Source organism: Tursiops truncatus, chromosome 15 (genome assembly GCF_011762595.2).
Source record: "Tursiops truncatus isolate mTurTru1 chromosome 15, mTurTru1.mat.Y, whole genome shotgun sequence".
Taxonomy (NCBI): domain Eukaryota; kingdom Metazoa; phylum Chordata; class Mammalia; order Artiodactyla; family Delphinidae; genus Tursiops; species Tursiops truncatus.
The window spans coordinates 61,985,090-62,010,669 of record NC_047048.1 but is presented as its reverse complement, the minus strand read 5'-3'; the positions used below and the strand labels follow the sequence as shown (position 1 = coordinate 62,010,669).

General features: G+C 40.0%; 1 protein-coding gene across 3 annotated transcripts in view; it reads right to left on the bottom strand.

Moving 5' to 3' along the window:
• The window catches only part of ITCH (itchy E3 ubiquitin protein ligase), a 124,161-nt gene that overhangs the window by 88,303 nt on the left and 10,278 nt on the right, over positions 1–25,580 (bottom strand). Inside the window, exon 3 of one of the 3 annotated variants that reach the window (XM_073792889.1) lies at positions 23,795–23,826. The exons of 1 other annotated variant lie outside the window; for it this stretch is intronic. The gene's annotated coding sequence lies outside the window, so the exon portion shown is untranslated. One more of the 3 variants, XM_073792890.1, reaches the window with a different exon arrangement.

Genomic DNA, 25,580 nt, shown 5'->3' with positions numbered 1-25,580 from the left:
ACGCCAAGACTGCAAAGTTGGATAAATATCCAGAAATCAATTAATGTAATGTATCAGATCAATAGAATAGAGGACAAAAACCACATCATCATCTCGACAGACACAGGAAAGGCATTTCACAAAACTCAACACGCCTTCATGATAGAAACACTCAAGGAACTAGGAGTAGAAGAGAACTTCCTCAACGTGAAATAGGGCATCTATTAAAAAAGAAAAATCTATAGCTTACATCCTACTTAATGGTAAAAGACTGAATGCTTTCCCCCTAAGTTCAAGAACAAGAATGCCAGCTCTCAAAAATCATTTTTATTCAATACTGTACTGAAGGTTCTAGCCAGGGTAATCAGGCAAGAAAATGAAATAAAAGGCATACAGACTGCAGAGAAAGAAGTACAACTATCTTTATTTGAAGATGACCTGATCTTGTGTATAGAAAATCCTAGAGAATCCACTTAAAAATTATTAAACAGGTGGGAATTCCCTGGCACTCCAGTGGTTAGGACTTGGCGCTTTCACTGCTGGGGCCAGGGTTCGATCCCTGGTTGGGGAATTAAGATCCTGAAAGCCATGTGGCTCGATCAAAAAAAAAATATATATATATATATTAGGGCTTCCCTGGTGGTGCAGTGGTTGAGAGTCCGCCTGCCGATGCAGGGGACATGGGTTCATGCCCCGGTCTGGGAAGGTCCCACATGCCGCGGAGCAGCTGGGTCCGTGAGCCATGGCCGCTGAGCCTGCGTGTCCGGAACCTGTGCTCCACAATGGGAGAGACCACAACAGTGAGAGGCCCGCATACCACAGAAAAAAAAAAAAAAAAATATATATATATATATATATATATATAAAATAAGTTCAGCAAAGTTGTAAGATATAAGATCAACATACAAAAGCCAATGTAATTCTACACAGTAGCAATGAAAAATCTGAAAGTGAAATTAAGAATTCCATTTACAATAGTATAATAAAATACTTAGGAAAATTCAACAAAAGAAGTGTAAAACTAAAAATTAAAGAGGACCTAGAGACTTCCCTGGTGGCACAGTGGTTAAGAATCCACCTGCCAATGCAGGGGACATGGGTTCAATCCCTGGTCCAAGAAGATCTCACATGCCACGGAGCAACGAAGCCCGTGCACCACAACTACTGAGTCTGCGCTCTAGAGTCTGCGAGCCACAACTACTGAAGCCCACGCGCATAGAGCCCGTGAGCCGCAACAAGAGAAGCCGCTACAATGAGAAGCCCAAGCACCACAACGAAGAGCAGCCCCCGCTCGCTGCAACTAGAGAAAGCCCATGCGCAGCAACGAAGACCCAACGCAGCGCCCCACCCCAAAATAAAGATGACCTAGATGAATATAAAGTCATCCAATGTTCGTGGATTAGAAGACCTGACATTGTTAAGATGGTAATAGTCCCCCAAATGACCTACAGATTAACCCCCAAATGAGCTACAAATTAAACACAATCACTACCAAAATCCCAACTGCCTGTTTGCAGAAATTCACAAGCTGATTCCAAACTTCATATGGAAATACAAAGGACCAGGAATAGTCAAAACAATCTCAAAAAAGAACAAGGTCAGAGGATTCACACTTCCCAATTTCAAAACTTACTACAAAGCTACAGTAATCAAGACAGTGTGTTATTGGCATAAGCATAGATATACAGATTAATGGAATAGAATTGAGTTCAGAAATAAACCCAAACATCTATGACCAACTGATTTTTGCCAAGGGTACTAAGACAAACTTCTCAACAAATGGTCCTGGAACTAATGGATATTCATGTGCAAGAGATCCCTACCTCACAACCATGGACAAAAATTAACTCACACTAGATCATACACCTAAATGCAAGAGCTAAAACTAAAAATTTGGTAGAAGAAAACAGGTATAATTCTATGTGACGCTGCATTAGACAGACAATGGTTTCTTAGCTATAACACCAAAACCAGCAACATAAAAACTGGATATAAATCAAAATTTTTAACTCTTGTGTTTCAAAAACACCATCAAGAAAGTGAGAAGCCCACCCACAAAATGGGAGAAAATCTTTGTAAATCATATATCCAATATAAGTATCTAGAATATATAAAGAGCTTTTACAACTCAACACAAAAAGACAGATGACTACAAAATTGTCTAAAGGACTGAAACGGCATTTCTCCAAAGAAGATATACAAATGACCGATAAGCACATGAAAAGATGCTAAACATCATTAGCCAAAGACATGCAAATAAAAACCACAATGAGATACCCACTTTACACCTACTAGGAGAGCTATTCAAAATGATAAGTAACAAGTGTTGACAAGGATATGAAGAACCCTCACACATTGCTAGTAAAAATGTAAACTAGTGCAGCTGCAGTGAAATAAAGTTTTATGGTTCCTCAAAATAGGTAATAGGTAATTCTACTCCTAGGTATATTCCCAAGAGAAACGAAAACATATGTCCACACAAAAACTTGAACATAACTGTTTACAGCAGCATTATTCATAATAGCCAGAAACAGAAACACCACAAATGTCCATCAACTAATGAACAGATAAATAAAATGTGGTATATTCATACAATAAAAAGAAATTCAGCAATAAAAAGAAATGAAGCACTCGTTAAATGTTATACCAGGGATAAACCTTGAAATATTATGCTAAGTGAAAGAAGCCAGTCACAAAAGACAATATATTTTATGGTTCCATTTATATTAAATGCCCAAAGTAGACAAATCTACAGAGATGGTAAGTCAATTATTAGCTGCCAAGGGCTAGGGCTGAGTGGATGTAGATTGAGAGCGACAGCTAAGGGGGCACCGGGATTATTTGGGGGGCAATGATGTTTTCAAATTGATTGTGGTGATGGACGCACAACTCTGAATATACTAAAAGCTACTGAATTGTACATTTTAAATAGGTATACTGTATGGTATGTGAACTATATCTCAATAAAGGTGTTTAAAACAAGAAACAAAATTTAGAGGAAAAATTTTTTCCAGACTAAAATATTTTACTACCAATGGACCTTCACTAGAAGAATTTCTAAAGGATGTACCTGAAGAATAAGTAGAATGATACTCAAAGGAAGTTCTGCAACTCAAGATATAAAAGTGACTAAGGAAGTGGTAAACATAAGGTAAATCTAAAATATACAAAACATGGGACTTCCCTGGTGGTCCAGCAGGTAAGACTCCACACTCCCAATGCAGGGGGCCCAGGTTCGATCCCTGGTCAGGGAACTAGATCTCACATGCATGCTGCAACTAAGAATCCACATGCCACAACTAAGAAGGCTGATGCCGCAACTAAGAGCCCGCATGCCGCAACTAAAGATCGCACAAAGATCCCGCATGCCACAACTAAGACCTGGCGCAGCCTAAATAAATAATTTTTAATAAAGAATTAAAAAAATACACAAAACAATGTCTTATTTGGGGATTTAAAAATACAAAGCTAAAATACTGAATAACAGCATTAAAGTCAGGAATGGAGGTAACTGGAGTTAATTGTTCCAAGATCCTTGTATTGTTCAGGCCAAGGCAAAGATACTGATCAGTTTTGTGAAGTTAATATGCAAGTCAAAATTTCAGGGAATTCCCTGGAGGTCCAGTGCTTAAGATTGTGCTTTCATTGCCCTGTGGGCATGGGTTCGATCCCTGGTCAGGGAACTAAGATGGCACAAGCCACGTGGCAAACAATCAATCAATCAATCAATTAAAACAATTTCAAAGAGAAGCAGTAAAAAAATAAAAACAGTGCACAAATTCCAAATCACTACCGAGAAAAAAATATTTGAGGGAAAAATGTATGAATCCAAAAGAATGCAAAAAGTAAACAAAAAGGAAAAAAAAGTATGTGGGGAAAGGACTTTCACAAGAAGATGATAGATTACACATGTGCATCTGAATCCTCTTTCAAATTTCCCCTAAACTCTGGTGAAGAAATTTTAAAAATTAAAAAAGTAATAACAGTAATAAAGGTCAGGAAAAAGAAGTAGAGGTAACAACAAACAAGTACAATAACTTCAGTAAGCTACAAAGCAGATGGACCAATGCTATTTGACAGCACACTCAATAAAGCAGACTCCTGTCCTATGCTGGCAACAGGGAAAAGCCAAGAACCAAGATGGTTAGTTTACTTGCAGTGCCCCCAAGAGAAGATACCAGTCAATTTTGGAAGTAGGAAGTAAAGTTGGGACACAGAAGCAGAATTGGTTGAAAGCTGCTTACCAAGCATTTTGATTCCTAAATCCCCTACTTGACACCAAAAGGCTCAGGTCTGTTTTTTTTTTTTCCCTCAAGCATCTCTGCAATGGAAGATGCCAGGTACAGCTGAAGGCTGAAGAACAGTATCAAGAACACAAGAATTAAAGGAACATATGCAAACGGAATGACTAAATTCCCATCCTTTTTTCCCACTAGGCTCCCAGCTCACTGTAGCCAAGACTTAACCACCCAGGCAGGAGACAGGACAAGCCTTATCAAGTTCCCCAAAGAGTCCACCAGGTAACCCTATATTGAGGTTCTCAGTTAACAAGCCCTCTCCTCTCTACATGCACTCACAGCCCCCAGTCTGCCCACATCCCTAAACATGATAAAGTTGTGGAAAGCTTCTATCAAGAAAAGTGATGCCAAAGAAAAGCAAAATATATTAATATCCTCAGAGAGATGAAAAGATACAATATTCATTAAACAAAAACAGAGTGCCATTTAAAAAAAAATTTAGGGTAAAGAAGTAACTATCATGAAAACTCTCCCCAACACCAGTTTGGTCAGCTCTTGAGTAGTGTGAAATTGCAAGATCTGTACACAGATTTCAGTTTGTCAGAGCACTGGAATTGGGAATCAACTGTTACCTGCACTGCCAGGCTGACAAAATAACTTGGTTGCCATGGCTATGCTGTAATCTTGAATAATTTTGCAGCTTTAAACTACTTTTCGGTCCTTGTGAGGACTGACTAGCAACATGTCCTGTTTTTCCTTTTGAAACCTGACTATGCAGTTGAGTTTTCCATTCTTTAATTTCATAAACAACTTTAGATTAACCTCCCATTACCTAAAAAACCTTGCAATTTGGGAGAGTCTAGTTAATATAATTTCCATGGGAATTCCCTGGTGGTCCCGTGGTTAGGACTTGGTGCTTTCACTGCCATGGCCTGGGTTCAAAAAATTTCCAAATACACTATGGGTAGATTCTGAATGACTGATGTGGTCAGTCACCTAGTTAACAAAGCCCAACATACAGTATTAAGTAAGCACTATCACGTGCACTTTAGTTATTAGATCAAAGAATGTCTTCAATCTGCTGCTCTGCAAAGTTTTTCTGTAAAGGGCCAGAGAGTAAATATTTCACAGTTGTGGGCCCTATGATCTCTGTCATAACTGCTCAACTGCCACTGTAGTGTGACAGTGGTCACAGACAACACATAAAATGTATTTTATTCCAATAACACTTTATTTATAAAAACAGGCAGAGGGCCAGATTCCTCCCACGGGTCATAGTTTGCTAACACCTGCTCTCAAGCATCAATGTGAAAAACGATAACATCCTACATACATCACACCATGATGGCTTAAAACTGGGAAATACGGAAGAGGCAAAATTTCTTAAGACATTAGAATAAAACAGTTGGATGTGGGTGGAATATCTTTTAAATTTTTTTAATTAAAAAAAAATTAAACATCTTCCTCTTTATCCCCATTACTATTCCCTTCATTTGGCTCTCCCTGTACTATCGTACTCATTTCAGTATTTCTCTTTGCCTTACCCCAATCTGTCCACACAGTGTTGTCAAAGGATTTTTAAAATGAACTTTCTACACCTCTGATCTGCCATGATCCTGGCTTGCCTATTCTCGTACTTCACATACCATTCTCCCACACAGACCCCATGCTCCAATCACACAGAAGTGAAGTTCATTCCCCAAAATGTCATCTGTTTAATACTTCTGTGATTTATTTATCCTGTTCCTTCTCTTCAAACTTTGCCCCGCAATTTCCCTAAATTCCCAGTGATCTGGTCTTCTCTTATCCGTCAACATTCTGCTCAAGCATCTCATCTGGTAGCCTCCCCTAAACTTCAAAGCAGAAATAATTAATTTCTTCTTCTAGTCTACCCTATAGCATGTATACCAAGAGATATTATAACACAGTAATTAAATGTGCAGGCTTTGGAGTCAAATAAATCTAGATCCACATCTCAGCACCATTACTTAAGCAAATTATTGAATTACTTTCTTCATCCATACAACAGGGATAACTTAATTGTAGTTTCGGTTTAAAGGCTGAGATAATACCTGTAAAGTCATATAGAAAGGCTTAAACCCAGTTAAGTGTTCAACAGCTGTCTCTTATATCTGTTTGCAAATCCCTCTCACCTTTCAAACTGTCTTCTTGAGGTCAAGGCAATTCATCTTTACATCACTAGAACCTTACAGAGTATCTTAAGTATATTAATAGTAAGCTCTCAAATATATGTTGAATCAAAATAAACATGAAAAAGTTATTATACTCAAAATGAATTTTTCTCTAACTCCTTGAATGTAGGATAACTTTCTTACTGAGACATTAAAAGACTTAAAAATATCGATTACAATCCAAAGCACTCACCATCTTCCAGCATTTCTCCAAATAAATGGGAGCACTAGTAACCTATACATAAGAGCCTCTTTGTGAATAAGTGAGGTAATAAAGGGTAATTTTGCTGTTGTTGTTTTTAGGTCTATGATGACAATATAAAAGCAGCCAACAAATATACTCTGCAGAAAGCTTCCCGTCATAATAGCAAACAGCACAGACTTACAAAGAGGGCTTCTGCCTGCCTAGAAATTAAAATGCGAGGGAGAGCCATAATAATCAGAATTACAGAAAACTGACACTGTACTCTATTTTTTAAAAATATTTATTTATTTAGGCTGTGCCATGTCTTAGTTGCCGGCAAGCCGGATCTATTTCTTAGTTGTAGCATGCGGACTTCTTAGTTGCAGCATGCACATGGGATCTAGTTCCCTGACCAGTGATCAAACCTGGGCCCCCTGCATTGGGGAAGTCCCGACACAGTCTTACCCTCTGGACCACCAGCGAAGTCCTGACACTGTACTCTCTATATGTAAAAATTTCCTCACATGAGTAAGGAAGTACAAGTGGTAGTAAATAATTTTGACTTTGTGGGGAGGGGAAATTCAGACAAGATGACCCAGAAGACAATCACTTGTGGGTGAAAAGACAACAGGAAGAGAATAGGGGACTTCCTCAAGTTTAGTCAACTAACAGGTCACAGAGGAGAAATTAGCACAACAGAAAAAGAATTGACTATAAAAATCAACAAAAGGGGCACCAAGCCCTAGCTCTGCTGTTACATTAGAAACAAAACTTGTAATTTACAGGCAATGTGAATGTCTTCACAGAAAACCCAAAAGACTACATAATAACCTAGAAAACTGACAAGCACCATGGACAAAGTGAAAAGTAGAAAAACTTTTAAGTGAAAAAAGGCAAAAAATTTTACCTCAAAAGCCAACTAGGGCTTCCCTGGTGGCTCAGTGGCTGAGAGTCCGCCTGCCGATGCAGGGGACACGGGTTCGTGCCCCGGTCTGGGAAGATCCCACATGCCGTGGAGTGGCTGGGCCCGTGAGCCATGGCCGCTGAGCCTGCACGTCTGGAGCCTGTGCTCCGCAGTGGGAGAGGCCACAACAGCGAGAGGCTTGCGTACCGCAAAAAAAAAAAAAAAAAAAGCCAACTAGTTTGGGGTAACTATACAAACTTGTGAACATAAAACATATTCATGACAACGCAACACAAAGAGCAAAAAACAAAACACAGGGAATTCCCTGGTGGTCCAGTGGTTAGGACTCCGTGCTTCCACTGCAGGGGGCACAGGTTCAATCCCTGGTTGGGGAACTAATATCCTGCAAGCTGTGCAGTGAGGAAAAAAACAACAAAAAAACAAAAATCATAACCAGGGTTGGCACCCTTGGAATTCAGATGGAGTTGAGAGAGAAAGAATATATTAAAAAATTTGAACTCTTGGTCAGTTAGAAGTCAACAGGAATAAACCAGGTGTATACTAGGCAAACCATGAGATACAGTCGCCCTAGGTATGCGTGACAGGTATGGAAATTTAAACTGCTAAAATAGCGGTATAAAAGAGAAAGTATTAAATCCAGGAAGCTGCTATAAATCACAAGCATCATAATAACAAAAAATAATTAGTCTGTTGAATAATCACATGCTGTAAACAGTTTTCAAGAACTCTACATGTGGTAACTCATTTAATAGACTCTCCCTGTAGTGGGTTGAATAGTGGTTCCCAAAAAGATATGTCCACATCCTATTCCCTGAAACCGATAAATGTGACTTTATTTGGAAAAAAGTGTCTTTACAGATATAATTAAGAATCTTGGTACTTCTCTGGCAGTCCAGTGGTTAAGACTCCACGCTGCCAATGCAGGGGGCATGGCTTCCATCCCTGGTCGGGAAACTAAGATCCCACATGCCAGGTCGCAGAGGGGAAAAAAATAATAACAATCTCAAGATAAGATCATCCTGGATTATCCAGGTGGACCCTAAATCCAATGACAACTGTCCTTATAAGAGACACAGAGGAGAGAAGAGGGCCATATGAAGACAGGCAGAGATTAGAATCATGCAGCCACAAGCCAAGGAATATCTGGAGCCACGAGAAGCTGGAAAAGGCAAGGAAGAATTCTCTCCTAGAGCTCTGGACAGAACGAGGCCCTTCTGACCCCTTGATTTCAGACTTGTGGCCTCTGGAACCGTGAGAAAAAAGGTTTCTGTTATTTTAAAGTAGTTTTTTAAAAAATTTATTTTTTATATTTTTGTGTTGGGTCTTAGTTGCGGCATACGGGATCTGTTGCTGTGGCGCTCTGACTTCTCTCCACTTGTGGTGTGCGGGTTTCCTCTTCTCTAGTTGTGGCGGACAGGCTCCAGAGCACGTGGGCTCTAGGTGCCCCTCGGCATGTGGGACCTTAGTTCCCTGACCAGGGATGGAACCCGCGTCCCTGCATTGGAAGGCAGATTCTATACCACTGGACCACGAGGGAAGTCCCAAGTTTGTTATTTTAAGATGCTAAGTTTGTGGTAATTTCTTACAGCAGTCACAGGAAATTAATACACTCCCTCTAAGGTAGGTATTACTACACCCATTTCATTTTAATGATGAAACAGGCACAGAAATGTTAAGTAATCTAATAAACCAGATTTTCAGATAAAAATAAAAAATATTAAAATGTAATAAAAAATGTAATAAAGAACAGGAAATACTATTTGGAGACTTGTCATGGGGACTGAGTTTCCCAGCAAAATTCAGCTCAGCTTAATAATGAAGGAATGAAAGAATCATCATTTTAGAACCTCTAATATAAATAACTGAGCCAGGCAAGAACAGATGTTAGCATTAAAAAAAAAATAAATTTATTTATTTATTTTTGGCTGCTTTGGGTCTTCGTTGCTTCATGCGGACTTTCTCTAGTTGCAGTGATCGGGGCTACTCTTCGTTGCGGTGTGTGGGCTTCTCATTGCAGTGGCTTCTCTTGTTGTGGAGCATGGGCTCCAGGCGCATGGGATTCAGTAGTTGTGGCTCGGGGGCTCTAGAGCACAGGCCCAGTGGTTGTGGCGCATGGGCTTTGTTGCTCCACGGCATGTGGGATCTTCCCAGACCAGGGGTCAAACCTGTGTCCCCTGCATTGGCAGGTGGATTCTTAACCACTGCGCCACCAGGGAAGTCCCCGAATTTTAAAATATGTCTACAAACTATTTGACACTCCTCCCTGACAAAGATGGAACCTAATATCCCATGCCTTTTGAATGTAGGCCAGATTTAGTGACTCTCTTCTAATGAACAGAATGTGGCAGGAAGTGACAATATGCAACTTCAGAGACTATATCATTAAAGGCAATGCCACAGCACACAATGTATAAAGATGCATTTTGTGATATCAGTAACTGAAATCGGTGGTAACAAAGCAGTAAAGGCGCAGTTTCTGAATATCATTGAAATTAAGCTATTATAAATTAGAGTATTATAACTTCAGGATGTTGAATGTAATTCCCATGGTAACCACAGAGAAAATTGTTATAGAATATATACAAAAGGAAATGAAAAAATAAAAATGTTTCACTACAAAATATAAACTAAACACAATGACAGTCATGAAGGAAATGAGGGTCAAAAAAACTATAAGGCATATAGAAAACAAACAGTAAAATGAGCAAGTCAGTCCTCCTTTCTCACTAATTACATACAAATGGATTAAACTCTCCAATCAAAAGACAGATTGGCAGAATGGATTTAAAACATGATCTAATTGAGAATTCCCTGGTGGTCCAATGGTTAGGACTCCATGCTTTCACTGCCAAGGGCCCGGGTTCAATCCCTGGTCAGGGAACTAAGATCCCACAAGCCGCACGGTGTGGCTAAAAAAAGATAAAACTTAAAAAAAATAAAAATAAAACATGACTAATTATATGCTGTCTACAAGAGACTTACATTAGATCCAAAGACACCAACAGGTTGAAAGTGAAAGGATGGAAAAAGATACTCCATGTAAACAGTACCCAAAAGGGAGAGGTGACTATACTAATGTCACTTTAAAGTCCATAAAATGGACTTTAAATCAAAAAAGGTTACAAGAGACAAAGGGCATAATTTATTAAAAAGATCCAATACACCAAGAATATAACAATAATTATAAACATTTATGTACCTAATTTATGTACCTAATAACACACCATCCAAATATATGAAGCAAAAACACATATTTAAAGGGAGAGGGAATTCCCTGATGGTCCAGCGGTTAGGACTCCACGCTTTCACTGCTGAGGGTGCGTGTTTAAACCCTGGTTGGGGAACTAAGACCCCGCAAGCTGCACAGTGTGGCCAAGTTAAAAAAAAATTTTTTTTAATAAATAAATAAAGGGAAAAACAGACATTTCTCAGCATATTAAAAGGATTATATGCCATGACCACATGGGACTTATTCCTGGGATGCAAGGATGGTTAAACATATGAAAATCAACTGATGTAATGCACATTAACAGAATGAAGGGGAAAAAAACACATGATTGTCTCAACTGATGGGAGGAAAAATACCTGACAAAATTCAACACCCTTTCATGACAAAAGAAAAAAAAAAATTAGGAATAGAAGGGACCCACCTCAACATAATAAAGCCCATATATGAAAAACCCACAGCTGACATCATACCCAACAGTGAAAGAATGAAAGCTTCTCCTCTAAGATCAAGAACAAGGCAAGGATGGCCGCTCTCAACACTTCTATTCAATACAGTACTGGAAGTCCAAGCCAGAGCAATTAGGCAAGAAAAAGAAAAAGTATACACCTTGGAAAGGGAGTAAAAAATTCTGTTTGATGATGATATCTTACATGTAAAAAACCCTAAAGATTCCACACGCAAAAACTATTAGTACTAATAAATGAATTTCAGCAAAGTAGTAAGATATAAAAAATCAACACGAATGAATTGCATTTCTATACACTATCAATCTGAATAGGAAATTAACAATTTCATTTACTAACAGCATCAAAAATAATAAGACACTCAGGAATTAACTTAATCAATGAGGTAAAAGACTTGTAACCTGAAAACTACAAAACACTGCTGAAAGAAATTAACAGACACACAAATAAATGGAAAGACATCCTGTGTTTATGTACCGAAAGTCTAAATATTGTTAAGATGTCAATACTACCCAAAGCAATCTACAGATTCAATGCAATCCCATCAAAATCTTAATGATGTTTCCTTCAGAAATAGAAAATCCATTCTAAAATTCATATGGAATCTCAAGGGACCCTAAATAGCAAAAAGAACCTTGAAAAGGAACAACGAAGTTGGAGAACTCACATTTCTGATTTCAAAACTTAGTACAAAGCTACAATAATCAAAACAGTGTGGCATAAATACAGACATATAGACTTATTCTATTGGAATAGAGAGCTCAGAAATAAATTCTTACATATATAGCAAAATGATTCTTCCCCCCAACCCCCCTCTCCCACACCATTCCCTGGCAAAATGATTTTTGACACGGTACCAAGACCTTTCAATGGGGAAAGGACAGTCTTTTCAACAAACAATTCTGAGAAAACTGGATATCCACTTGCAAAACAATGTTAGACTGTTACCTACCACCACTTACAAAAACCGAAAAAAAGAGCCCACCTGCTGCAACTAAGAAGCCCATGTGCCACAACTAAAGAGTTGGTGAGTCACAACTAAGAAGGCTGCCTGCTGCAACTAAGAAGCCCACCTGCTGCAACTAAGGAGGCCAACTGCCACAACTAAGGAGCCCACCTGCCACAACTAAGACCTGGTGCAACCAAATAAATAATAAATACTATTTTTTTTAAAAAAGGGTCAAAGACTTAGATGCAAGAAAGACCTAAAACTATAAACTTTTAGAAACAGAGCAAAAGCTTCACAATACTGGATTTGGTAACGATTTTTATATATGACACCAAAGGCACAGGTAACAACAACAACAAAAATAGACAAACTGGACTTCATGAAAATTTAAAACATGTCCAAAGGACACTATCAAAAGAGTGAAAAGGCAACCTATAAAATGGAAGAAATTATTTTCAAATCATTCATCTAAGGGATTAATATCCAGAATATACAGAGAACTCCTCACTCAACAACAAAAAAACCAAGTCAATTCAAAAATGGACAAAAGATTTTAATAGACATTTCTCCAAAGAAGAATGGCCATTAAGTACATGAAAAGATACTCAACACCACTATGCCACAAATCAAAACCACAATGAGATACCACCTCACACCCATTAGGATGGCTATTACCAAAAAAGCCCCCAGAAAATAACAAAATGTTGTCAAGAATGTGGAGAAACTAGAACCCTTGTGCATACTGGTAGGAATGTAAAACAGTAAGCTGCTGTGGGAAACAGTATAGCATTTCTTAAAAAATTTTTAAATGGAATTACCGTATGATCCAGCAATTTCACTTCTTGGTATATACCCCCCAAAAATGTAAAGCAAGGTCTTGAAGAGGTATTTTTACATAGCAGCTGCATTATTCATTATGCCTAAAATGTGAAAGCAATCCAAGTGTCCATTAACAGATGAATGGATAAGCAAAATGTGGTAAATACATACAATGGATTATTATTCAGGCTCAAAAAGGAAGGAAATTCTGACATGTGCTACTATGTGGATGAACCTTAAGGACACACTTTGTTAAGTGAAATAGCCAGCCACAAAAAGATGATTCCGCTTATATGAGGTACCAAGAGTAGTCAAAATCAGAGACAGAAAGCAGAATGAACGGTAGTTAACTGGGCTCACAGGAGGAGGAAGTGGGGAGTTACTGTTGATTGGGTACAGAGTTTCAATTTTGCAAGATGAAAAGAGATCTGGGGGTGGATGGTGGTGATGACTGCACAATGATATGAATGTACTTAATACCACTGAAACATATACACTTAAAAATGATTATTATGGTAAATTTATTATCATGTGTACTCTACCACAGTTTTTTTTTAAAAAATGCAATGCCACTTGCTCTTTTGGGTTACTTGTTCTCAGGGAAACAAACTATGTGGCAAGGAACTGAGGCCTCCTGCCAAGAGCCAGCACCAACCTGCCAGCCACATGAGAAAGACACCTTAGAGGCTAATTCTCCAGCCCTAGTAGTCTTCAGATAACTGCAGCCTCAGCCAACATCTTGACTGCGACCTCAAGAGATCCAGGGTCAGACCCATCCAGCTAAGCCACTTTTGAATTTCTGTCCCACAGAAACCATGTAAGATAAAAAGTTTGTTATTTTAAGCAGCTAAATTTTGGGATAATTTGTTATGCACCAATAGATAACTAATACAATAGTAAAACCAATGGATGAAAGGGTATTAGAAAACAGGATATTTATATGGCCTCACAGTATTACACCACATATTACTTACTAATTACAAAGTGAAAAGTATACGATTATTATGGAGATCTTATAGTATCACATTAACCAAGTAAATAAACTTACCAACATCGTTAGAGTGACATTCCACCACTGATGTGCCGCCCAATATAATGGAAAAAAAGAGTATACGATATCACCTAGACTAGTATTATTGCCCCCAAAATGTCTGACCTGAATCTAATAATGAGAAAATGATTATATCCAAAATACATGACACTCTACCAGTTACCTGGCCTGGACTCTTAAAAAATTAACACTGGGGCTTCCTTGGTGGCGCAGTGGTTGAGAGTCCGCCTGCCGATGCAGGGGACACGGGTTTGTGCCCCGGTCCGGGAGGATCCCGCATGCCGCGGAGCGGCTGGGCCGGTGAGCCATGGCCGCTGGGCCTGCGCGTCTGGAGCCTGTGCTCCGCAATGGGAGAGGCCGCGGCGGTGAGGGGCCCGCGTACCGCAAAAAAAAAAAAAAAAAAAAAAAAAAAAATTAACACTGAAAAACTAAAAAGGCAAGGAAATTCCCTGGCAGTCCAGTGGTCAGGAAGCAGCACTTTGAACCAGATTGAAGCAGCACTTTGAACCAGATTGAAGCAGCACTTTGAACCAGCCTGGGTTCAATCTCTGGTTGGGGAACTAAAATCCTGCAAGCTGCACTGCGTGGCAAAAAAAAAAAGAAGACAAACTAAAGACTAGATCAAGACACTAAAAAGACAAAACAACTAAGTGTGTGAACCTTGACTGGATCCTACACGTAGGGACAAAAACACCAAAGACTTTTGGTGATAACTGGGAAAATCTGAATATATTAGATGACATTATGGAATTGTTAATTTTCTTAGAAATACTAACACATGCTATTGTGGTCCTACAGGAAAATATCCTTTTTCTTGGGAGAAGTAACGTAAAGGTGTTCAGGGGTGAAGTATCATGATGGTTGCAAATGACTTTCTCATGGTTCAGCAAAATTAAAAGTACATCTAGAGAAAAAGTAAATGTCGCAAGAGGTCAATATAAGCAAGGTGTTTACAGGTATTCACTATACTATTTTTTTCCAACTTTTCTGTCGATTTTTTTCAAAATAAAGAACTGATTAAAAAAAAGAAAATAAAGAGTACCCTATCACAATGAGATACCACGACGCTCCTATTAGAGTAACAAACAAGAAAATACTGACAATATCAAGGGCTGGCAAGGATGCAAAGCATCCTCATGTACTGCTGGTTGAAACGCAAAATGGTACATCCAATTTGGACAACGTTTTGCCCATTTTTTATAAAATTCAACACGTTTACCACATGACCCAACAATCCCATTCCTAGGTATTTACCTTAGAGTAGAGGTTCTCAATCAGAGGCTATTTTGTCCTCTGGGACTTTTTTTTTTTTTTTTAACAATGGTGGGGGCGGGTGCTATTGTTATCTAGTGGGCAGAAGCCAGGGATGTTGTTAAACATCCTACAGTGTGAAGGATGGCCCTCCACAACAAAGAATTATCCAAACCAACATGTCATAGTGCCAAGACTGAGAAACCTTGCCTACAGAAATAAAAACATATGTCCATATAAAATCTGTACAAGAATGTTTACAGCAGCTCTATTCACAATTGCAAGATATGTGAAACAACAAAGTCTCCCTCAATAGGTAAATCGATAAACTGCAGTACATTCATACACTGGAATACTACTCAGCAATAAATGCTTTTTAAAAAATGCAACAACTTGGAGGAATCTCAAAGGCATCATACTGAGTGAAACCCAGTCTCAAAAAGTTTACATATGTACTATTCCATTTACGTGACAGTCTCCAAAAGACAAAACTAAAGGAATGAAGAACAAATTTGTGGCTGCCAGGGATTCCCTGGTGGCTCAGTGGTTGAGAGTCCGCCTGCCGATACAGGGGACACGGGTGCGTGCCCCAGTCCGGGAAGATCCCACATGCCGCGAAGCGGCTGGGCCCGTGAGCCATGGCTGCGCAGCCTGCGCGTCTAGAGCCTGTGCTCCACAACGGGAGAGGCCACAACAGTGAGAGGCCAGCGTACTGCAAAAAAAAAAAAAAAAAATTTGTGGCTGCCAGAGGTTAACTGAGGGTGGATATGACTACAAAAATACAGAACACGGGAGGTTTTTGGTGTGATGAAGTTGTTCTGTATCCTGATTGCGGTATTAGTTACTAGAATCAATAAATGTGTTAAAATTCACACAACTATACACCCAAAAAAAGCCAATCTTACTGTATGATGAATTTTTAAAACATTAAAAATTTTAAAGGCTACATATTCTGGGTACTGGGTTGAATACTGTCTCCCCCCAAAATTTATGTCCACCTGGAACCCCGAATTTGACTTTACTTGGTCTTATAGGATCTTTGCAAATGTAATCAAGTTAAGATGAAATTATACTGGATCAGGGTAAAGATGGAAACACAGACTGGAGAGATGTATACACAAGACAAGGAATGCCAGCAACCATCAGAAGCATTGAACAGATTCTCCCTCTGAGAGGTTCCAACTCCAGTGATGCCTTATTTTGGCCTTTTAGACTCCTAAAACTTGAAAAAATAAAGTTGTGTTGTTTTAAACTGCCCAGTTTGTGGTAATTTGTTACAGCAGTCCTAGGAAACTAACATACTCTATGATTCTATTTACGTGACATTCTGGAAAAGGCAAAACTATTGGGACAGAAAACACATCAGCGCTTCCTAAGGAATGACTACAAAGGAGCACAAGTAAAGATTCCAAGTGTTTATCAAAATTCAAAGACGTGTATACCTAAAAAGAATGAATTTTATTATGTGTAGGTTACATCTCAACAAACCTGTCTATAAAAAGCATATTCCCAATGTGAATGACAAAAAGTGCTCTTAAAATAGTTTCTACAACAAAAAGGAAAAAAAAATTAACATTAGATCTCCTACGTATCTTGCGGAGATCTCTCCAGGACACATTCTTCCTTTCTAGTATCTCTTCTACCTCTATCTCACAGCTAGATTAACGTATCTTTTTTTTAAATATAAATTCATTTATTTATTTAGCTGCGTTGGGTCTTCGTTGCTGCGCGTGGGCTTTCTCTAGTTGTGGCGAACGAGGGCTACTCTTTGTTGCAGTGTGCAGGCTTCTCATTGCAGTGGTTTCTCTTGTTGCGGAGCATGGGCTCTAGGCGTGCGGGCTTCAGTAGTTGTGGTTCGAAGGCTCTAGAGTGCAGGCTCAGTAGCTATGGCGCAAGAGCTTAGTTACTCCGTGGCATGTGGGATCTTCCCAGACCAGGGCTTGAACCCGTGGTTCCTTGCACTGGCAGGCGGATTTTTAACCACTGCACCACCAGGGAAGTCCCTTCACAATCAAATACAGTGATGCAGAGCCTATATCTTCACCTAGTAAACCACTGACTTGAACCAATGAAGATATCAGTTTGAATCTAAAATCTAGTACAATATTAAAATAATCTATTACTTATTAGTCTGTCAGTTACAAAGAAACTTAAAATAGGGCCAGTTCTTAACACTTTTATATCATTTATTTTGAGTAATGTTTACTATCACACTAGAAAAATGTGACAGAATGTCTACATTGCCAGCAATAAAAACTAACCTTGGGACTTCCCTGGTGGTCCAGTAGTAAAGAATCCGCCTTAGGGACTTCCCTGGTGGTGCAGTGGTTAAGAATCCACCTGCCAGTGCAGGGGACATGGGTTCAAGCCCTGCTCCGGGAAGATCCCACATGCCACGGAGCAACTAAGCCCATGTACCACAACTACTGAGCCTGCACTCTAGAGCCTGTGAGCCACAACTACTGAGCCCGAGTGCCACAACTACTGAAGCTCACGCACCTAGAGCCCATGCTCTGCAACAAGCCACCCAATGAGAAACCCGTGAACTGCAACGAAGAGCAGCCCCCACTCACCGCAACTAGAGAAAAAGCCTGCGTGCAGCAACAAAGACGCAAGGCAGCCAAAAATAAAAATAAATAAATAAATAAAAATTATTTAAAAATCTGAAAAGAAAAGAATCCGTCTTAAAATGCAGGGGACGTGGGTTTGATCCCTGGTCAGGGATCTAAGATCCCACATGCCGTGGGGCAACTAAGTCCGCGTGCCACAACGACTGAGCTCGAACACCTCAACTAGAATTCATGTGCCACAAACTATACAGCCCACACGATATGGAACCCGCACACCACAACTACAGAGTCTACGTGCCCTGGAGCCTGCACACCACAACTAGAGAAAAGAAAACCCACACACCACAACTAGAGAGAAGCCCACCTGCCACAATGAAAGATCCCACATGCCTCAGCAAAGATCCTGTGTGCCACAATTAAGACCCGACACAGACAAAAATAAATAAACAAATAAATTTTTTTAAAAAAACCCTCTAACCTTAACATCTTCCTGAAAGGCAGTGGGAAAAAAAATGTGGAAAAAGATATTTCACATGATTATTTTGTAACATTTTGCCCCATAAGCAACAAATAGACAAACTACATTTCTAGCCTTATTTTAAAATATCCTATTTATAGATAAATTATTAAATAACCAGGATATTATGAAATTTGCCTGGTTTATTTTCAGGAATAATATATCCAACATAATCAGTTATTTTATAGGCCACATCTACTGTGACCTAGAAAACCCTTCAATAATTTCATATAGGGCTTCCCTGGTGGCGCAGTGGTTGAGAGTCTGCCCGCCAATGCAGGGGACATGGGTTCATGCCCCGGTCCGGGAAGATCCCACATGCCGCAGAGCGGCTGGGCCCGTGAGCCATGGCCGCTGAGCCTGCACGTCTGGAGCCTGTGCTCCACAATGGGAAAGGCCACAACAGTGAGAGGCCCGAGTACCGCAAAAAAAAAAATAATAATAAATAATAATTTCATATAGGCCTATAATTTCTTAAAAGAAGCCACCAGGGACTTCCCTGGTGGCACAGTGGTTAAGAATCCGCCTGCCAATGCAGGGGAAACAGTTTAATCCCTGGTCCCGGAAGATTCCACATGCCGGAGCAACTAAGCCCGTGCGCTACAACTACTGAGGCCTGCACTCTAGAACCCACGAGCCACTACTGAGCCCACGTGCTGCAACTACTGAAGCCTGTGCACAAGCTCACGCTCGCCACAACTAGAGAAAGCCCGCACGCAATAATGAAGACCCAATGCAACCAAATAGAAAAAAGAAGCCACCAAAAAGACATTTCAGAAAACACACAAAACCAGTAAGGAGAAAACTTGCTTGTTGAAGCAGAAAGTACAGAGTTCAAAGAGCTGAAGTACACAGTGGTATTCAGAGAACTAAAACCAAATGAAGTCAAACTCTCAGCCTTACTAAAATACAGAAGCATACATGGTAACTGTAAATACTGAGTAGTCTCCCATGGGTAGGGCCACTCAGTCAAGTTCCCAAACCCCTACTCAAAAGGGTTATGTATCAAAGGACCCGTTTTGAAAAATCTGTCTTCATTCACCAGCCACTACCATGAAGAATGGACTCCAGGGACTTCCCTGGTGGTCCAGTAGTTAAGACTGTGCTCCCAACGTAGGGGGCCAGGGTTCGATCCCTGGTCAGGGAACTAGATCCCAATGTTGCAAAGAAGATCCCGCACGCAGCAACGAGGATCCCGAGTGCCACAACTAAGACCCGGAGGAGCCAAATAAATAAATACATATTTATTAAGAATGGACCCCAGGCTCAATCCAGTTGGAAGTGGAAAGATGGGAGTTGGTAATGGTTCCTGTGTATGCAACCAGTAGCCACACTACCCAGCTGGGTTGAAAACTAATTCCTGTTCACTGGGGCCACAGCAGCAGAGACTAAGGAGCAATGTTTAGATCCCATTCTCCACTAATGATAACAAAGAAGCTAACCTTGGTGTACGTGTTGACTAAGTATTGTCAGAGGGGATGAGAGTTCTTTGCGTTAGGGCAGAAAGTAAATACTCATTTCCATAACTTAATTTCTCAAGAAAAGGAGAGAAAATGAACTCCAACCCACTCATGATGGGGAAAAGCTCCTTTCCTATTTACTGGAGAAAGTTACCTTAATAGGGAAGTAGGATGTGGACCACCCCATATCCCCCACAACAGTGACACCTTGGCTCTGAACATCACGTAATGATCTCTGATCACTGACAGTTCTTTCCCATTTTCCAGCCAAATGGGAATCCAGCGTTGATTTTAAAGCATATACATAAAAAGACAATTATCTTATTCAAAGAGAAATAAAGGAAGGTACAACTTTCAAGGTTCAATAGTATAAGAGTTTAAGAAAACTGGCACCAGAATCGGAACCTTTAGCATTCATTTGCAGGTCTGAACTTTGTACCCAGTATTGCAGAAGACAATTTCCTCCCAGTTCTCCCAAACAGCTTTCTGACAAACATTATAATATTAACTACTATTACAAGCTGTGTCCTGGCTTTGACTACTTACTGCTAGAGTTTAAAGGATTTGACATACCACAATAAATATAACTACTGTTGTACTACTATTAACTATTGCTCTCTTTTGCAACCAATGCTTGTGTGAAATTATACAACCTAATTAAATATAAAGTTGAATTTCCTGGCTTCCAAGAAACTCTTATTTCTATCTCTTAAAACACATGAATTCTCCTCAAAATAAGACCCTGGATAGCCACTATCCCCATCCTTCCAGCAAACCTTTCTCAGATCATTTTTACACATTATTTAAGATCAAGTAAACTAGATGTCAATACTAATGAATTAACGAGTAATGTCTATGTATACTTTATAAACAAATTCATGCATTTATATTAAAAGAACTAAAAAAGCATTGTTATAAACATTGTATTAAAACCCCAGAAAAAGGGCTTCCCTGGTGGCGCAGTGGTTGAGAGTCCGCCTGCCGATGCAGGGGACACGGGTTCGTGCCCCGGTCCGGGAAGATCCCACATGTCACGGAGTGGCTGGGCCCGTGAGCCATGGCCGCTGAGCCTGTGGGTCCGGAGCCTGTGCTCCGCAACGGGAGGGGCCACAACAGTGAGAGGCCCGCATACCGCAAAAAACAAACAAACAAACAAACAAAAAAAAACAGAAAAAAAATTAGAGAGAGAATCATTTACTTCCAAGAGCCCTAAATACTGGGGAGAGAGAACAGAAACACATTACCACTTATCCATTAGGAAACAAATAGGATTATGAAAGCAGAGCCAATTCTACACTCCAATTTGGGTCAGCAGATTTTCACCTTAGTATTCGATTCCAAGACTACCTCCTCTACTTTGAGTCCCAAAGGAACTGATTAAAAATATCATTTCAGGGCTTCCCTGGTGGCGCAGTGGTTAAGAATCCGCCTGTCAATGCAGGGGACACGGGTTGGAGCCCTGGTCCAGGAAGATCCCACGTGCACGGAGCAACTAAGCCCATGTGCCACAACTACTGAGCCTGCGCTCCAGAGCCTGCGAGCCACAACTACTGAGACCACATGCTGCAACCACAGAAGCCCGCGTGCCTAGAGCCCGTGCTCCGCAACAAGAGAAGCCACCGCCATGGGAAGCCTGCGCACCGCAATGAAGAGTAGCCCCTGCTCACCACACCTAGAGAAAGCCTGCGCACAGCAACGAAGACTCAACACAGCCAAAATAAATAAACAAATAAATAAATTTATTTTAGAAAAATATATATCATTTCAAAGAAGGCAAAATACCACACACATATTTGTGCTCACAGATAAACATATGGAAATCCAGGAAAGTTAAATGGATTGCCCAATTAAGCAAAGATTTCTTAGCTGTGACACCAAAAGTACCATCCATAAAAGAAAAAACTGAGAAATTAAGCCTCATTAAAATTAGGAACTTCTACTCTTCAAAAGACACTATTAAGAAAATGAAAAGACAAGCCAAAGGCTGGGAGAATATATTTGTTAAATGTAATGCATATCTGATAAAGGACTTACATCCAGAATTCACAATGAACTCTTACAGCTTGATAATAAGATAAACAACCCAATCAAAATGGATTGTCCAAGGTCAGAACAGAAGATGCAGCCAAAAACGGAGATCTCTAGCCTTGATCAACGTTAATTTCATGATTTAAAGCCACAGTTCCATAAATCAGCCAAAAAAGAGAAAAACAGGGAAACAAATGAAAAAAAATACTTATGTCATTGTTGTACTTGAACTTATTCAGTTTGGTTCTTTTCAAAATTATTAAAATATATATTGAGTTTAGGACCACTCCCAAACCCCTCTTCAACAAAAACAAAAAGAACCCTACCAAAGAGCACAGTCTCAAAATAAGAAATTCCAAATCATCACACAAAATCAAGTAATCACTGAAATAATTAAAACAGACTTTTTCCCTTCAGAATTACAAAAAATTAAACCTTTGTCTGGATACCTCAGCCTGATTCATATTTCCTTAGGCAAACAGGAAGAGCAAGTCCTCTAAGAGCCAAATTTCTTTTAATAAGATCCCATATTTTCCTTCTCCAAAATAAAATTTGGGGGGCTTCCCTGGTGGGGCAGTGGTTGAGAATCCACCCGCCAGTGCAGGGGACACGGGTTTGAGCCCTGGTCCAGGAAGATCCCACATGGCGCGGAGCAACTAAGCCCGTGCGCCACAACTACTGAGCCTGCACTCTAGAGCCCGCGAGCCACAACTACTGAAGCCCACATGCCTAGAGCCCGTGCTCCGCAACGAGAACCCACTGCAATGAGAAGCCCACGCACCGCAACGAAGAGTAGCCCCTGCTCGCCACAACTAGAGAAAAAGCCCGCCTGCAGCAACGAAGACCCAACGCAGCCATAAATAAAAAAATAAATAAATTTTTAAAATAAATAAATAGAAATAAAATAAAACTTGGATGACACAGAGACTTCTTTCCCTATCCTTTATAAATGTTTATCCCACCAAGTAAATGGTTAAAAGAGAACAGAGAATTCCAAAACTAGAGAAAAATGTAATGAAGGTCATGCCCCAACCAACCTTCAGCTTTCCAGAAAGCACTACTTTTAACATTTTATCAAACATTTATTTACTGAGGGACTATATATTAGAGAATGGTTCTAGCTGCTTTGTCAACACAGGAAAAGAGGACGACTAGCACAAGACCCAGAAGAGGTAGGCTGCAGCCTACAAGATAATTAAGACACCAAAAAACCAAACAACCCAATTAAAAAATGGGCAAAGGAATTGAACAGACATTTCTCCAAAAAAGATATACAAATAGCACATGAAAAGACACTCAGTATCACTAAGCACTGGAGAAATGCAAATAAAAACCACAATGAGATACCACTTCTCCCATCAGGATGACTATTCTTTGAAGAAAAGAAAACAAATGAAATGTTGGCATGGGTGTAGAAAACTGGAACTCTTGCGAACTGCTGGTGGGAATGTAAAATGGTATAGCTGCTGCAGAAAAAATGGTGGTGGATCCTAAAAAAATTAACATGGAATTAGTAACAACAAGGTCCTACTGTATAGCACAGTGAACTACATTCAATATCCTGGGATAAACCATAATGGAAAACAATATAAAAAAGAATGTGTAGGGCTTCCCTGGTGGCACAGTGGTTGAGAGTCCACCTGTCGATGCAGGGGACGCGGGTTTGTGCCCCGGTCCGGGAGGATCCCACATGCCGCGGAGCGGCTGGGCCCGTGAGCTATGGCCGCTGAGCCTGCGTGTCCGGAGCCTGTGCTCCGCAGCGGAAGAGGCTACAACAGTGAGAGGCCCGCGTACCGCAAAAAAAAAAAAAGAATGTATATATGCGCATAATTGAGTCACTCTGCTTATACAGCAGAAATTAACAACATTGTAAAACAATTATACTTCAATAAAAAAATAAATTTAAAAACAACAACCAAAAAAACCTGGAACTCCTACTTGATCCACTGATTCCACGTCTGGGAATATACCTAAAAGAACCGAAAGGAGAGACTCAAACATATTTATACAGCCACATTTACAGCATCATTATTCACAATAGCCAAAAGGTAACCCAAATGTCCATCAATAGATGAGCTGATAAACAAAATGTGATATACACATAAAATGGAATATTATTCAGCTTTTTTTTTTTTTTTTTTTGCGGTACGCGGGCCTCTCACTGTTGTGGCCTCTCCCGTTGCGGAGCACAGGCTCTGGACATGCAGGCTCAGCGGCCATGGCTCACGGGCCTAGCCGCTCCGTGGCATGTGGGATCTTCCCGGACCGGTGCACGAACCCGTGTCCCCTGCATCGGCAGGCGGACTCTCAACCACTGCACCACCAGGGAAGCCCTCAGCTTTTTAAAAAGAATGAAATTCTGGAACATGCTACAACATGAACTTTGAAGACACTGTGGTAAGTTAAATAAGCCAGCCACAAAGGACAAACATGGTATGATTCTACTTACATGAGGTACCTAGAATAGTCAAATTCTACAGAGACAAAAATTAGCATAGTGGTAACCAGGGACTAGAGGAGGGGAATGGCGTTATTGCTTAGTAATAGGTACAGAGTTTCAGTTTGGAATGATGAAATTCTGGAGATGCATGGTAACAGGTGTACAGCAATGTGAATAGATTTAATGTCACTGAACTGAACGCTTAAGAATGGTTAAAACTGTACATTTTGTTATGCATATTTTACCACAATAGCAAACAAAAAATAATCAGGACAGATAAGTTCATCATTTTCTTTGCCCCTTACAAATGAAAACATCAATTTACATAGTAAAATCAAACAGGGCAGACTGAACATATGTGCTACATCTCCATACTCTCCTAAAACCCCAACAAGATGAAATAAAGACAAAGGGAGAATAGATGACTGCAGATCAATGTCAGCACTATTCTGGACAAGGAAAAGCAGCAGTACCTAGGTTCTGCACATTTCAATACATACATAATACAGTTTTTAATTAAGACCTATAGTAAGTCTTTCTTTCCAAAAATTCAAGGGAAAAAACAGATAATCTAGGATTTCCCTTTGACTACTAGCTTTCCACAGAAACAAATGCAGCTAATCCCTCTTCCACGTTCTTTTCCTTCCACAGAAGACCTATAATTAAATGAGCCACCTAAAAATCCCTTTTAATTTTCAGAACAAATGAACTCCAAAATCTAGGTTAGACCATGCTTCAAAAATTCAAGGAACAAAAAACAAATCCCTTTTCCATTAAATGAGACTTAAATTTAGCTCAATTTGACGCTGTTGCTGCATATCTATGATGGCGGCAACTTTGTCTACTTTTCATAGGCCCAGTTCAGTATTCTTATTCATCAATGAGGGAAATGTTACTATCTCAAATATTCTGAATGCTCAGGCTATATCTAACACACTATTCAAATTACTTTCTAAAAAGACTACTTACAGGGCTTCCCTGGTGGCGCAGCGGTTGAGAGTCCACCTGCCGATGCAGGGGACACGGGTTTGTGCCCCAGTCAGGGAGGATCCCACATGCCGCGGAGCGGCTGGGCCCGTGAGCCATGGCCGCTGAGCCTGCGCGTCCGGAGCCTGTGCTCCGCAACGGGAGAGGCCGCAACAGTGAGAGGCCCGTGCACCGCAAAAAAAAAAAAAAAAAAAAAAAGACTACTTACAATAACTACATTTTGCATTTTAGTCAAGAATATGGAATTAACCTTCCTGTGTATGTCAAGAAAATTTTCATGAGAAAGTATAAACAGAA